The sequence below is a fragment of the Gallus gallus genome, chromosome Z (genome assembly GCF_016699485.2).
Source record: "Gallus gallus isolate bGalGal1 chromosome Z, bGalGal1.mat.broiler.GRCg7b, whole genome shotgun sequence".
Taxonomy (NCBI): domain Eukaryota; kingdom Metazoa; phylum Chordata; class Aves; order Galliformes; family Phasianidae; genus Gallus; species Gallus gallus.
Window position 1 is genome coordinate 70,780,596 of NC_052572.1, and position 9,954 is coordinate 70,790,549.

Genomic DNA, 9,954 nt, shown 5'->3' on the forward strand with positions numbered 1-9,954 from the left:
TTCTTTCTTCCAGATTCATATTGGTAATGTCCTCCAGTGATCTGGAGAGTTTCACCATTGGCACACTTAAGCACACTGGTGTATTACAGTAAGCATACTTATAATTTGTGCAAACTGATAAAGCTCTCTGGCAATTTCCTCAACACAGGATTTGTCCATGAGTGTCTTGAATCTCCTTCTGAGCACTGATGGCTTTTGAAGCCCAGAACTCAAGAAAGCAACAACTTTGAAGTCCTCCAACTATCTCGGTCACACTTCAGCTGTACATAATTGCCTTCTCATCAGTGTTTACATTTGTCTGAAGTTTCAGCTACAGACATAACCATTTTCAGTCCTCAGACAAACTTTACTATTCTCCTGCTAATTTCCTTCTCTCTCAGGTGGGCAAAATCTTCCACAGGGCTGCTAGCAGAGAGACAGGGAGGGAATGGGCAGGAAGGAATGAGGGTGAAAATAATCCTTGCTGGAGAACAGGATCTTTGGTAGAAAAGCTGTACACAAAAATGCTATACGACTCTAGCCCATGCTTTTGTCAATCATTTCATGATAGCTAAATTCTAAGTCATTCTGTAAGGACGGTGATTGCCTGCAAAGCTGTAATTCCCCATAAGCATATGTAAACTTCTCTCACTGCTTTCCCAAAGAAAATATGCCCTCTCTGAAATAGCTTTCCAAACTGAATAAGCCGTACTTTCTATAATTGTTATTGGGTTTTTAGTTGTTTTGGGGGGAAGTTGTTTCTTTTTCCTTTTTTCTTTTTTTTTTTCTACTGCCCTTTCCCAATTCCTTCTTATTTATGCTAACATTAAAAATGCAAACCTTCTGGAAATACTAACTCTACTACTACTGATCTCTACTAAATATCAGTGGCTAATTTTCAGTGCATGGTCAATTTTAATCTCTTTTTGCACCTTACATCAAAGTCAGAATCTGATCCAGAAATCATTTTTTATTTCTGTAAAATTAATCTACTTAGTCAGCCAGAGAATGTCATTTCCACTTAAAAACTGCAGAAGTATCCCTCCCCCCCACCTCCTACACACAAGAAATGTTAAAATTTATTTTCTGCAATTCCCTCTATAGGGAACATTGTATTGGTACTCTGCGGCAGTACTGTAGTCAAAATATGTATTTAAATAGAGACACTCGGTGAAGTAAGAGCACACAGGAAGCTGAAGCTATTGATTTTTTTATCTTTAAATGAGATGTTTTATGACTCAAAGATTTTACTGAAATTCTGCATTGTCTTATTAATGTAACAGCAGAAGAAACAACAAGGCTGAGAGTCATTTTTTCCTTCCTTTCCTGGCTGTGTTGTTTTAGATTTGTCATCATGGTGACATCCTTCTGCTCTAACAGCTACCCTCTGCTCTTTTGGTCTGAAGATGTTCCGCAGCATTGTCACCAAGCAGACTGGGATCTCCGCAGAGGAATATCCATGGTCTGTTAGAGCCAGGCTGCTGCAGGTGCTCAGGGAGCTGTCATATCCTACAGTTCCTTCCTTCCATGGGTGATACTGTGCCTGGGTCTCCCCTGTCAGCCCAAGAGACACAACACAGCCCATGGCACTGAGCCTGGGGAATTCCAGCATTTGCAAGTCTATGTGCTTATCATTATTTGCTGTTTCTCTTATACTGGATAGTCCTTAACCAAGTAGCTTAATGAATCAGGTACTCTAAGGTTTCACAGATCTTCATATAAAAAAACAAACAAGCAACAAAAAGAAAGCAGAGGTTATGGAAAAGTTTATCCAGTTATTAAGGTTATCCAGCTCTCTTACTTATTTACCAGTATTTAATCATTTGTTATGATCCTGAAATGTAAGGAAAGAAACTAAATGCTCATTTCAAACCCTTTTAAAGAAACGGATAAGCAAAATCAGACTCTGAAAGGCAGAATTCTTAAACTGACACTAAATCATGTTTCAGGTCAGCACAATGTCATGATCACTATGTCTAATGTGTTGCTCGTCTGATGAGACCTATATTTTTGTTTGATCATGGTATTCACTATGAACCAAACTCATGTGTAACATTTCCCATCTTGCCTTGCATGGCATGTTCAGGGGGGAGTTTTTCGGGGAGCAATACCACTCCCGCTGTAATCAAAGATCAAATTTGTAATCTCCTGAGGAACATGAACATCCATAAGTCTATGGGTCTCGATGAGATGTATATAAGTCCTGAGGGAACAGATTGGTGTAGCTGCCAGGCCACTCACTATGGTATTTGAAAAGTCATGACAGTCAGGTGAAGTCCCTGGTGAATGGAAAAAAAAGGCAACGTCGCTCCCATTTTTAAGAAGGAGAGAAAGGATGACTCAGAGAACTACCAACTTGTTAGTTTTACCTCAGTACTGCAGATCATGGAGTAGATCATGGAGCAGAGCCCTCTGAAAGCCGTGCTAAGGCATATGGAAGAGAGGAAGTTGTTATGGGATAACCAGTATGGCTTCACCAAGATCAGGTTCTGCCTGACCAACCATGACACTTTTTATAATGGCGCAAGTGCATCAGAGACACTGATGTCATCTGTCTGGACACCTGACACCAATGAGGTGGATTTTTTCTTCTGGGGAAGATACATCCTTTGTAAACAGCTTGGCAGCCCACAGTTGTCTGTTTATGTTTTAGTACGCCGAATTTTACACTCTGCATCTCCTTTTGTGCTGTGGATTAGCTTGCTTGCTTCAGGCAGAAAGGAAAATATATCATGGGCACATGTGGAGACCAGCAGTGGAGGCTGTGGTGACAGAAGCAGATGAGGGAAGATCATTTACTGGACCTTCAAGAAAGCCCTGTACACTTCCACACTGTCCTGAATAGCAATTCTGAAGGCAGCATATGAATGACTGAGCTACTAGGAATCAAGATGATGCTCACTGGATTCATGTACTGGAGCAGTTTAGAGAGCAGGATGAAAACACCCAACAAAATCCAAAACTGTTTCCTATAATATCAGACAATGAAGTGTTAAATGTACAGTCCAAATCTCCAGGTGATGCAAATAGTGGCTACACTAACTTCTGTACCTTTGAAATCTTTAGTGAACTGTTTACATAAAGATGATGTCATCAAACAGAACAAAAAGAATCATCACCACTCAGTTCACTGCTCTCTGAAATAGCATAAACAAGGTCTGACATATTCTGATTGTCCTTGGATCCTTTTCACAAATCCTGCATTGATGAGGGGAAAGAAATGAGAGGAGAGGAGAGGAGAGGAGAGGAGAGGAGAGGAGAGGAGAGGAGAGGAGAGGAGAGGAGAGGAGAGGAGAGGAGAGGAGAGGAGAGGAGAGGAGAGGAGAGGAGAGGAGAGGAGAGGAGAGGAGAGGAGAGGAGAGGAGAGGAGAGGAGAGGAGAGGAGAGGAGAGGAGAGGAGAGGAGAGGAGAGGAAACACAATCATATTTTTATTGTTTCAAAACAGAATAAGGCTCACTTTTACTCTTCTTTGTGGGAGTCTCAGATATTGAACATCTAATTATCTTAAAGCATACACATGGCAGTGTGGTATGTGGCACAATCAGTTTTCTGATTATCCCAAAATAACATTGTAAATTAAAAAAAAAAACAAAAAAGACCTAAATGGTTCACCTAATAACAAGACTAGTACACAGATGAGTTCTTTAATGAACTGTGTTATTTTTCCATTCAAGTTCAATTACACACAGTGTTCTTTAAAATAATTCTAACAGTGAGATTGACATGGGATATATGCACGTGTATTCAGGAAATAAAAGGGGTCCAAAACTAAGGTATGACGGAACCAATCAAGCTTTCCACATTTATTATCATGCATCTTGTTCCTGGAAATTAATCTTCAACAATCTTTGCAGTTCATTAATCTCGTCCTTCTTTTCAGTAGTTGATCAAACACATGAAGAAGGAAGATTATTCTGAATTTCCTCTTGGTTCAACAAATTATAGAACTTCTGTGAATTCATTACACTTTCATGAAACACTCACTGTTGTGCCTCCACGGTACTGTAAGACCAGGTATTCAAATCTGAATTTCAGATTTGCTAAAACTTGTTCTACACATCTATAGTCTGGGATTTTCTCCTTTCAGTAGAATATCCTTTTTCTTCTTTAAGTATTTTGTAGCCTCAAAACCAATTGTCCATGACAATAAAGTAATGCCAAATATTTGGGCTGAAAAATTGTCCCCTCTGATCCTTTTGGTATTTTTCCCCAGCCTTTTCCCTACATCCAAGATTACAATAAATTCTCGTTAAAAAATAAAATAAAACAAAACAAAATAAAATAAAGTCCATAATTGATTTTTTATCACGCTGATATTGAAAGCTCACTTTCCTCAGTGAAATGAAAACCTTGATGTGATTTTTGAGATTTTTGTCTGGATTTTAACGAGATTTGGGCCAGGGTCTCAAACTACAGATTCATTAGATCAGGGAATAGTATCCCATGCCTTCTCATTTCTAACTACAACGACTCACAATAGTAATTTCCTTAATAAATAATTATTTTCTCCCACCAGAATAGGCTTTGGTCAGAAAAAGCTTCACTGTGATTCTTTAAAATGTTTCCTCCTGAATCCTTTCTGGTTTATCACTACTGTACACTATCAGCACTGATGCAGACACAACTGTCAGGCTAGTGGTGTTTTTGTTTGTTTGTTTTTCAAATGGAACTGTTTATATGGAGAAAACATAAAGATGGCTTCTGCTGATTTTAGCCTTTCACAGTATGATCTGCTTTGCTACAGAATAGCTTTAAACCTATAAAATAAACCAACTCTAGATAAGCTGGGCCACGAAGAAATGAACACATTTCCAAAGCTCCAGTCTTTCAAAGCCTTGACACCAGTGCCAATTTGCAAAAGTTCTCTCAACGTCTGACAGAATGAGTGAAGCAGCCTGAGTTAAATACTGCTTAATGGTCCCCCTAAATATCATAATGTACAGCATGTCTTGTTTAAGGATGTCTTGTTCCATTCTCTGTCTCCAACTACATGAACTTTCAGCTGCTTCTAGAACCTGCCTGTCATTTTGACAAGCTGTTTTCACTACACAGGTTAAAAAGTGAAGGACAGCAAAGAACCTCGTGCATAAGGTGGGACATCCAATCCCCTCTAAATCATAGACTTATAGAATATTAGAACCATTAAGGTTGGAAAAGACCACTCAGATCACAAACTGTCACCCCTGTGTCCACTAAACTGTGTCCCTAAGTGCCACACCTTCCCTTTTATGTCCCTATTCAAGAGCCCAAAGGTATGCTGAGAGGGAAAGACTTTAAGAAGAGCTGGATAAAGACAGTAAAATTATGAAGAGAAGTCTTTGTTTCCACCTCAGCATTCTTACCGAACAAAAAAAAAAAAAAAAAAAAACCTGACATTTTTCTGATGGGAACAGTAAGCATAAAATAAAAGATTGATTTCATTGAAGGTCCACTGAGATTTGTGCTGAACAACAGGCTCACAGATGAAGAGAGGAGGAATCTTTATCATGCAGCCTCAGAGCTCACACTGCCAGGAGCACATCAGCTCCAAGGAGGAAAAGAGTGCATGTAATGAATATATACTGACCTTCTGAAGCAGGAGCTCGCATGACTTCTTGCTAGCGTTTTTGTCTAAGAGAAAAAGTCACTTAATGCAACTGCTTACTGCTTAATGTTATGTAAAGGACAGGCTGTTCCTAAAATAAAACTTTTTTCTCTATGGAATACATTTTTAATGTGAAATAAATGTCTTTTAAGAGGTCTTCAAACAGTTTCAGGTTTCAGAAGCCTGACCAAAATTTCCCAGACCAGAAGTCCTTTGTAATTTTATCCTCTTTTTCTTTACGCCTCAATCTCAGATGCCAGGTGCGGACATGCGGGGACTTCTTTTGCCCACATGCTTTTCAGAATAGCGTAATTCACAGTGTGCGTAACCTGAGGAGTGGGCTGTGAAACAAGTGAAGGCTGCTCATGCCATGCTGAAATGAGAGGAAGGTATGCTTACATCATTTACTTTTGCACAGTTAACTCAGTCTCAGAGCTGTGAAGTAACAAAGTTCTGGCTTTGCTGACTCTCTGCCCTTCCCCATAATCTCTCGGAGAGTCCCACAGATGAAAGCAGAGCATCTAGACTTTCCCATTCAGACAGATGAGCTGGGTAACACAAGGCAAATTAACAAGGAATATAGTCAGCACTAAAGTATTTTAGAGCAATGCCCTGAAATGCTATATAGCAGTGAATGAGCAGCCATTTTCAAGCTCCTGACAACAGATTAACATAGCAATTAGGTAAAATATCATAAATTATACTTTTTCTGAAATAAATAAATCTTATCTGAAGGAGTAGATGATTCTGGTTTCTAAACCTTCTTCAACATGTCTGCAGAATTTCGGAGCTTGCTGGCTAATTCCAGTCACATTTAAAAGAGGAGGATTTCTTAGAGAAATGTAAATGCTTCAAGCTCCTGAAAAACAGAGGAAAAGAGTCAGCTCAAGTACGTTGCCTACCCAGAACACGTGAGCAATGGCATAAAAAAACTCCAAAGAAACAAAGCTTTACAAGATCTCTGCTTGCCATAGAACTGGGTTTACTCTCTGGTGAAGATGTTGTTTAGCATCATATTGCTAAAATTGATATTGTAATTTTTTTTAATTTAATGACTGTTTTGTTTTCCTGGGTGCCCTGAACTGGGTGTTTTAATTACTACCATTATTTCTTGCTGCCCCTTACTAGAGACGGTGTCCTGAACTCATTCTTACACCTTCAAAAGCTGAAAGCTGTTATTATTCACAGTTACTCTTCTCTTGGGCCTCTCTCTGTTCATCATTAACAATGAGTTAGGCCCTCATGTGAGGACAGATGGAAATGTAAACACAATCCTCCAATAAACAGAAGGCAAGATTTCCAGAAAAAGTGCCAGGAAATTCACTCTCTTCTCCCATTTTGCTGTATTCAGAGCATGTTCTGCTGTTTCCAGTGCACAGGATCTTTGTTTTATCAACTAGATGAGCCTGGAAATCATGTACATTATTTCAATGTTACACAACCATACAAGTAGGTGTGATTGAGTTCTTGAAATCTTAAATAGGAAAGAAAAATAAATAGGCTAAAAAATGGATACTCCAGCTGTAAATATCTAAAGGAGAGTGAACCAAAGATATAGATTAGAAAGCTTAATCAAAGATTAATAACATCCAACTAAAAAGTAGGGGAATACAATGGGTAATGAGCAAATTTTTCATTCACAAAATAGTAAGGTTTTTTCTTGTCTATAGTGCCAGCCCCTTGTTTCAGGAAAATAAACAAACAAAAACGAAAATAGCATCTGAAAATATAGAATCATAGAATCCTTAGAGTTGCAAGGGACCTTTAAAGGTCATCCAGTCCAACTCCCCTGCAATGAACAGGGACACTTACAGCTCAATCAGGTGCTCAGACCCCGATCCAGACTGACCTCGAGTGTCTCCTGGGACAGGGCATTTAGCATACCTCTGAACAACCAGTTCCAGTGCCTCACCATCCTCAATGTAAAAGACTTTTTCCTTATATCCAACCAAAATCTACCCTCTTTAAGTTTGAAATAACAGAATTTTCCCTGAGGAAAGAAAAGATTTTTTGAATGTCTGACTTAATCAAAAGTTGGCCAGTATTTAAAACCTCCTGCAGGACAGTATGCTGTTTATGACCATTCAGCTAATTCATCCATCACACTTTATTTACGACTGTAGCAGCTGATAACTCTGAGCATTTTGTAGCAACCTGTGCTAAATGCAAGCTGCTAGGAGAAAATGTTGGCAAGGGAAACAAATCCTGCAGCCATTGAAATGGTGATATTTAAAGAGGTGAAGCTTTCAGAAGACAGGAGGAACGACAGTCCCTTCTCCAGGATTTAGTCACTGTTATTTTTCAAATCTTTTTCATTCTTTAGCCCCTTCAACACCCTCCTTTGCCTAGACATTGATTTATCTTCCCTACTCCTCCCAGCCCAACAACGCTTTGGGTTTTTTGGTCATGCTACTTCATTATTCTAACCCTTAAAAAAGATTAAAGAGTTCCAGTCCCAGTACAGACCCCTGACAAGCACTGCTTGTCACTGGTCTCCACCTGGACATCTTAAGAGCATTTACACTTCTACAGATTTATTTTTTCTTTAAGGTGGCAAAGGAGATGCTTCTAACCACTTGTGTCAGACAAGGACTCTATGAACCATCTGCCAAGTTACAGTGCCACCACCAGAAGATTCTATTTCATATAAGCTGTGTACTGGCTGAAAGTATAGGTGCATACATGGCAGTATTACATGTGAAGAGTCTAGATAAGACATCACAATGCTCTGTTCCAGCCAGCGCTTTCTAACTTGAAGATCTATTACCACACAGAGATAAATATTCCCTTTCCCATTTATATTGCTTCAGATGATCTCAAAACTCAATATACTTCCACGTCCTACCTTAATCCCTCATCTTGTCCAACTTATCTGCTAACAGCCTAAAGAACATCTTAAAATCACCACAAAATGCATTTATAGATGGTCAGGATGTACACAATCCCTACACAGTTGCCCTACAGGCAACAGTTGAAAAAGTCAGCAGAAAACCTAAAACTTGCTGGTTCTATTTGCTGCTGCCAGGCATCCTGCCAGTTCCCTGGCAATTGATTATTTTACATACTGTATATAGAGCAATGAGAAGGAAAAATGGAAAAAGTTTAATGTATTATGTCAGCTCCTCAGATGTTATGAATCAGCAGAATGCTACCAACACATGAGGATCAAGTTCTACACAGGGAAGGCTGTTTTTTATTATCTTCAACTTCTCCCAAGCAGCACAGCTCACTGAAGGAAAGTTGTCTGACTGGCACAGAGAAGATGACTGACGAAAATATTTAATACCTACTATGAGAAAGGCAGACAGGATTGAAAACTATAATGACACTTAGATTCCACTCACAATATTTCTTCAGTGAGTACAAATGAGATTAATTGCTGGGAGTATTTGATCCTGGAAATATTAAATTTGGCAGGTCATTACCTTGTCATGGTTGCAGCGTGAAGATCTGAGCAGGTCACAGAAGAAACTAAGATGTAGTTAACACTAAGCTTTTGACACCTATTATATCCACTCCACATTTTATAAGCTGTAGCAAGAAGATAATAAGATGTGCTGAGATATCTGATATCTGACAGCTATCTTAACTAAACTTGTGTTCTGTTCTTAAGTAGGATAACAAAACTTATGCTCCCCTAAAGGCAAGAAGCACAACCAGAAAAACCTTTATCAGCTTTTTTATATGGGAGAAGGCAAGGGTGAGAGAGAAAGGGGTGTTGCAGAAAATTACCCTGCATGTAGTTCAAATCCAGTAAGATATACTACTAAAACCAAAACAAAATAAACAAACACAAAGCAAAATTATGATCTTTGGAGCAGTTTACTTTGTCTCTCACACAAGCCCACCTTCAGTATCTCATAGATCTGATGGTTTATTGTATCCTAGATATGCCAGAGAAGGTGTAAGTGGCTTGATAAGATGCAGTTTCTTCCTTAACGTGACAAACTGAAGAAGCTTTTTCTAGTCTAGCTCATGGTGAGTACTTCTGCTCTCTTTTATGAGAGAGTAAAAGTGGCTTCAACAAGGGCAAATCCTGACTGACCAACATAGTGGCCTTCTATGATGGGACTGTGGGGTGTGGTTGTGGTATGTGGTTGACAGAGTTGAGGGATGAGATGGTATTCAGAGAGACCCGGACAGGTTCAAGCAGTGGGGACCAGGAGAACCTCATGAAATGCAACAAATCCCAGTGCAAGGTCTTGCACTGCGGTCATGGCAACACCTGCTATCAATACAAGCTGGGGGATGTAAGCACAGTACACAGTGCTGCCAAAAAGGACTGAGGGTACCAATGGATGGCAAGTTGGACATGAGCCAACAGTGTGCCCCATTAGCCCAAAAAGCCAACTGTATCCAGGGCTGCATCAAAAGAAGGAAGACCAGCAGG